Source organism: Pseudochaenichthys georgianus, chromosome 20, assembly GCF_902827115.2.
Source record: "Pseudochaenichthys georgianus chromosome 20, fPseGeo1.2, whole genome shotgun sequence".
NCBI lineage: Eukaryota > Metazoa > Chordata > Actinopteri > Perciformes > Channichthyidae > Pseudochaenichthys > Pseudochaenichthys georgianus.
The window spans coordinates 22,844,518-22,851,344 of NC_047522.1; positions in this window are offsets into that span (position 1 = coordinate 22,844,518).

Sequence of the window (6,827 nt, forward strand, 5' to 3'; positions counted from 1 at the left end):
ATATCAGACAAAAACTACAGTTTTTTTGCATTTATTATGCTATTTATTACATGATATAAAACTGTTAACCTCTAATAAGAAACAAAGAACTCTTATAAGGAGAATTAAAAATAATACACAGGCCTACTTTAAAATAAATTAAACACAGCACTTGGGGAGTCCTCTGCACATTTGAAGGGAAAACAAATATTATTAAAATGTGCCCACTTTGAAATAAATAAAACGTATAGCTGCACCCTAAAAAGAGTTAAAGGTAAGAATGGAGAAACCAGCTCGAGTGCGCTAGAATTTGAAAATACACAACCGGAAAAAATATGCCTCTTCCTTCAGACTTTCTTACAGAATCCCTCCTCCAACACACACGAACGCGCACATGACCAATGAGGGCACGAGATAAATTTGTGCACAGATGTAAGGCTGACAGGCCGGTAGGCCATCCAGTTATTTTAGCCGGGCCGAGGCAGTTGATTGGTCGTGCTTTTTACAGCGCTACAGATTAATTTTTGTATGTATTTATTGTCAAAGCATTTAATATATTCATTGCTCTCTTGACGTTAAGAGCATTCCATGGAATATAACAAAAAGTGTTTTCTGAAATAAATTACATACCCCATTGAATTATGACTGAAGATCGTCAGCTGGCTTCCCCTCGTGTTGTTCCTCGATACGTAAAGGCTGCACCACCGTTGACAACTTCTCTCTACATATCAGACATACCGGTAAACCAGCATCGTTTGCTGTGAAAGCAGATAACTCTGTCCACGCAGAATTAAATCCTGTGTTCCTCCGGTACTTTTCTTTGATTTATCCACAGTTCGCTCATCGAGCCGGGGGTTATTCGCCTCCAAGAAAAGGCGCTCGCGCGGGACCGTAGCAGGATGTGACGCATATTTTAGTTGACCTAATTAAAACCGTTTTGTTTTTTATTTATGTGTCACAGTATCACCACAAAAAACAAGATACGAAACATTTTCAACCATGCAACAAAATATAAATAGTCCTACGAACACTTTTATTTTATTTCCTTCTTATTTTTGTCTAAGCTCAAGGGAGCCAGAGCAGAGGGCTTAAAGGGCCGCATGCGGCCCGTGGGCCGCGGGTTGCCGACCCCTGCCCTAGTAGGACAGTAGGGTATAATGAGTTCTTTAAGGTAAGATGGCGCCTGCCCATTAAGGGCTTTGTAGGCGAGAAGAAGAATTTTAAATTCTATCCTGTGTTCTATAGGGAGCCAGTGTAAGGCAGCCAGAACGGGAGTAATGTGGTCCCTTTTCCTAACTCTGGTTAGTACACGAGCTGCAGCATTTTGAATCAGCTGAAGCGACTGACTTCTTGGTACTCCCTGATAATAAAGAGTTACAATAATCCAGCCTAGAAGTAACAAATGCATGGACTAGTTTCTCTGCATCGTTTTGAGGCAAGATATGCCTGATTTTTGCAATGTTACGTAGATGGAAGTAGGCGGTCCTTGAAATTGATTTTATGTGGGCGTTAAAGGATAAATCCTGATCAAATATAACACCAAGATTCCTTACAGTCTCACTGGAGGCCAAATTAATGCCATCCATAGTTAGTATATCTTTAGATAATTTGTTTCGTAGATTCTTCGGGCCAAGTACAATAACTTCAGTTTTGGTCGTGTTTAACATCAAAAAGTTTAAGGTCATCCACGTTTTTAAGTCCTTGAGGCAGTCTTGAATTTTATTTAGATGATTAATTTCATCAGGCTTGATTGATAAATATAGTTGAGTATCATCCGCATAACAATGAAAGTTTACAGAATGATTCCTTATAATATTGCCTAACGGAAGCATATATAATGTGAACAAAATAGGTCCGAGCACTGAGCCCTGTGGCACTCCATGGCTAACTTTGGTTTGCTTGGAAGATTCATCGTTAACACGTACAAACTGAGAGCGTTCAGATAGATAGGACCTAAACCAGCCTAAAGCAGTTCCCTGTATGCCAACTAAGTGCTCTAGTCTTTGCAATAGGATATCATGGTCGATAGTATCAAATGCAGCACTGAGATCGAGCAAAACAAGAATAGAGACAAGTCCCTTGTCTGAGGCTATTAGAATGTCATTTGTGACTTTAACCAGAGCTGTCTCTGTGCTATGATGTGTTCTAAAGCCAGACTGAAAATCTTCAAATAAATCATTGTTTTTTAAGTAATCACACAGCTGTTTTGCGACCGCTTTCTCAATACTTTTTGAGAGGAACGGAAGATTAGAAATAGGTCTATAGTTGGCTAAAACCTCTGGATCGAGGTTGTGCTTTTTAAGAAGCGGTTTTATCACTGCTACTTTGAATGATTGTGGAACATAGCCTGATAATAAAGACATATTCATAATATTTAATAAAGAAGTGCTAATTAATGGAAAAACTTCCTTCAACAGCTTAGTTGGAATTGGGTCTAACATGCACGTTGATGGTTTAGAAGAGAGAATCATTGAATGTAATTGTTCAAGGTTTATGGCTGAAAAGCATTCTAGTTACTATCTAGTGTAATATTAGAACTTACGTTTCCGGGAGCTGTTGATAACACTATACTGGTCAAAGGCAAGAGGTCATTAATTTTGTTTCTAAGAGTAACAATTTTATCGTTAAAAAAGCACATAAAATCATTACTACTGAGTGCTATGGGAATAGAAGGCTCAATGGAGCTGTGGCTCTCTGTCAGCCTGGCTACAGTGCTGAAAAAGAAATCTTGCATTATTCTTATTCTCATCTATAATGAGAGTAGTAGGCTGCTCTCGCTTTACGCCGTGCTTTCTATATTCATTGAGAGTAATATGCCAAATTAAACGAGATTCTTCAAGTTTAGTGGAACGCCATATCCTTTCAAGGTAAGATGGCGCCTTGCCCATAAGGGCTTTGTAGGCGAGAAGAAGCATTTTAAATTCTATCCTGTGTTCTATAGGGATGCCCAGTGTAAGGCAGCCAGAACAGGAGTAATGTGGTCCCTTTTCCTAACTCTGGTTAGTGCACGAGCTGCAGCATTTTGAATCAGCTGAAGAGACATCAACATGTGTCCCCTCTTCTTCATGTCACTTCTACATGAACACGTGTCCCTACTTCTTCATGTCTCTTCTTCATCAACATGTGTCCCCTCTTCTCTATGTCTCTTCTACATCAACATGTGTCCCCTCTTCTTCATGTCTCTTCTACAATCAACATGTGTCCCCTCTTCTTCATGTCTCTTCTACATCAACATGTGTCCCCTCTTCTCCATGTCTCTTCTACATCAACATGTGTCCCCTCTGTGGAAAGAGACTCTGAAAGTTTCAGGAACAAAGATTCTCTCTCTTTTTGATCCATTTCTATAGAAACCTGTCTGAAAATGAGCTGATCAGATTTTGGCCACTTTATGATGTCATAACAATGTGTTGTCTTGTGTAACCATTAGCCAATCAGCAACCAAGGTAACCCCCCCCCCCCCCCCCATCACCTGAATCTCCTCCTAGAGCACCATTGAGTTCTTTATAACCAAATGTCTCTCAGAGGGGCGTGGGGAGGGGCTCCTTATTTTCATCTGAAGTAACAGACAGAGAATCAGCACTTTGGAAACAGGGCTGAAACAGAGGGGATTATGGGTAATGCTGCAATGATCTGTTTGGTGTTTCAGCCAATCAGAGACAGGTTCTGTATATATCTGAGACCTGTTATATATTGATGAAACACAGTATAATAGGAGAACTTTAAAAGTGTTACACTCGCAATTCTAGATAATAATAATAATCTTTCTGTTTTAAATTACAGACAACCGGAGAACTTGGCGGACTTACAAACCTCACTAAAAAAGGAGGAGAATTCAGGAAAAAGCACCAAAATGTAATGGTTCCTTTTCTGGACCTGTTGACCATTTATTTAAACATATTGTATTATTTTTGTTGCAAATAAAAAATGTTTTACAGAAGTATGTAGACTGTTTGTTTGATAACTGGGACATTTATCAAGAATAAAGGGAAGCAAACACAGCTATTGGTGACATCAAAAACACATGTCAGTAATCATAATATTCTTTTTATGATTGAATATTAATTTATATTTACCACACTCAAATTAAATCCCACATATATTTCTTATTTCTTCTTCATCCAAACTCTAAAGGTCCACTCAGATTGTCCTTAGTTATTATTGTGAAATCATCCACCGTATCTAACTGGGTGAACAATATATATGTGGATGAATAAATGATACTGTACTTTGACACAGGTTAAGAGGTGAAGCTACATGCATTGCAACTGTCTGTGTGATTGCTTATTGCATTTTATTTATCCCAGCTTTAACAGGTGGTGTGTTTTCTTTGGGATATACATTACATTACATTTAGCTGACGCTTTTATCCAAAGCGACATACAATAAGTGCGGTCGACCAACAAAATACAAACTTGAAGAAAACAGAATCATAAAGTACATCAGGCCTCATAGAGAAAAAACATTTCAAGTGCTACTCAACTGGCTTTAGATAAGCCAGTCCTTTATTAGTAAGTGCTTTGTTAATAGTTCTATTGCTGGAAGTGGAGTCGAGAGAGATGAGTTTTCAGTCTGCGCCGGAAGGTGTGTAAGCTATCTGCTGTCCTGATGTCAATGGGGAGCTCAATCCACCATTTTGGAGCCAGGATAGCAAACCCACGTGTTTTTGCTGAAGGGAACTTGGGTCCCCTTCGCAGCGATGGTGCAGCGAGCCGTTTGTCTGATGCAGAGCGGAGTGCACGTGCTGGGGTGTACGGTTTAACCATGTCCTGGATGTAGGAAGGACCAGATCCATTCGCAGCATGGTACGCAAGTACCAGTGTCTTGAAGTGGATTCTAGCAGTTATCGGAAGCCAGTGGAGGGAGCGGAGGAGCGGAGTGGTGTGGGAGAATTTAGGAAGGTTGAAGACCAGGCGAGCAGCTGCATTCTGGATGAGCTGCAGAGGTCGGATGGCACATGCAGGTAGACCAGCCAGGAGGGAGTTGCAGTAGTCTAGGCGGGAGATGACGAGAGCCTGGACCAGAACCTGCGTCGCTTTCTGGGTCAGCTGGGGACACATCCTCCTGATGTTGTAAAGCGTGTATCTGCAGCAGCGGGTTGTAGCAGCGATGTTTGTCAAGGTTGAGCTTGAGGTGATGAGCGGACATCCACGGAGAGATGTCAGCTAGACAAGCAGAGATGCGTGCGACGACCTGGGTCTCTGAGCGGGGAAAGGACAGAATTAATTGGGTGTCGTCAGCGTAGCAGTGGTATGGAAAAACCATGCGGGCTAATAACTGATCCGAGTGAGTTTGTGTACAAGGAGAAGAGGAGGGGATCAAGAACAGAGCCCTGAGGGACCCCTGTAGTTAATTGACAAGGGTCGGACTCGGACCCTCTCCAAGTTACCATGTAGGTGCGGTCTTTGAGGTATGAGGTGAGGAGGGAAAGTGCAGAGCCTGAAACTCCAAGTTCTTGGAGAGTGCGAAGGAGGATCTGATGGTTCACCGTGTCGAATGCAGCAGACAGGTCCAACAGGATGAGGACAGAGGAGAGGGAGGCTGCTTTAGCAGTGTGCAGTTCCTTAGTGACAGCAAGGAGGGCAGTTTCTGTGGAGTGACCTGCCTTGAAACCAGACTGGTGCAGATCCAGAAGGTTGTTCTGATGGAGATAACAGGAGAGTTGTTTAAAGACAGCGCGTTCAAGTGTTTTAGACAGGAACGGGAGGAGAGAGACAGGCCTGTAGTTTATAACATCAGACGGGTTTGAGAGTGGGTTTCTTTAGGAGAGGGTTACTCTTGCCTCCTTGAGACTGTTTGGAAAGTGACCAGAAGTTAGGAGAAGTGTTGATGAAATGGGTGAGAAACGGTAGAATATCAGGAGCGATAGTCTGAAGGAGGTTTGAAGGGATAGGGTCCAGAGGACAGGTGGTAGGGCGGGCAGATGTAATGAGGGTAAGAACCTCACTTGGAGAGGAGAGGGGAAAAAGGAGGTTAGTGTGTGGGTGAAAGGAGGGTCTGGGTGGACCCAGCGGTGAGTCAGAAAAAAGAAGAGCGACTATCATCAACCTTTTTTTCAAAGTGGTTAACAAAGTCGCTTGACAGAAGGGAGGAGGGGGGAGGGGTTTTTGGGGTGGGTCCAGGAGGAGGAGAAGATGGAAAATAGTTGTTGGGATTGGAATAGGAAGATTGGATTCTTATTCTTGAAAGAAAGTGCTTTTTGCCTGAGAGATGGAAGCAGAGAAAGAGGAGCGGAGAGCCTGATAGGTTAGGCGGTCGTCACGGTGTTTGGATTTCCACCATTTCCGCTCTGCTGCCCGAAGGACGGTTCTATTAGCACGCAGTGCGTCATTTAGCCAGGGAGCAGGAGGGGTCTGACGAGCCTGCCGAGATGTGAGAGGACAGAGAGGATGAGAGAGTAGAGAGGAGAGTTTCTGCAGCAGAGTTTGGAGGCAGCAATTGGAACGAGTCAGAGGAAGGGAGGGCTGAGAGCACCGATGAGGCAAAGGTAGAGGGGGAGAGGGAACGAAGGTTACGGCGTGCAGGATGAGAAGAGATTAGTTTATGTTTGGAAAGGGGTAGAGAGAATGAAATGAAGAAGTGATCGGAGGTGTGGAGCGGGTTTACAGAGAGGTTAGAAGTAGTGCAGTTCCTTGAGAATATGAGATCAAGGACATTGCCAGCCTTATGAGTTGGTGGGGATGGAGACAGTGAGAAAGCAAAGGCGGTTAACAGAGATGTTAGTTCGTCTATCTTCCCCGTCTGGAGGTTGAAGTCTCCGAGAAGTACAGCGGGAGGGCCAGATTCAGGGATGTGTGAGAGGAGATTATCCAATTCCTCCAAGAAGTCCCCCAAGGCGCCTGGTGGACGGT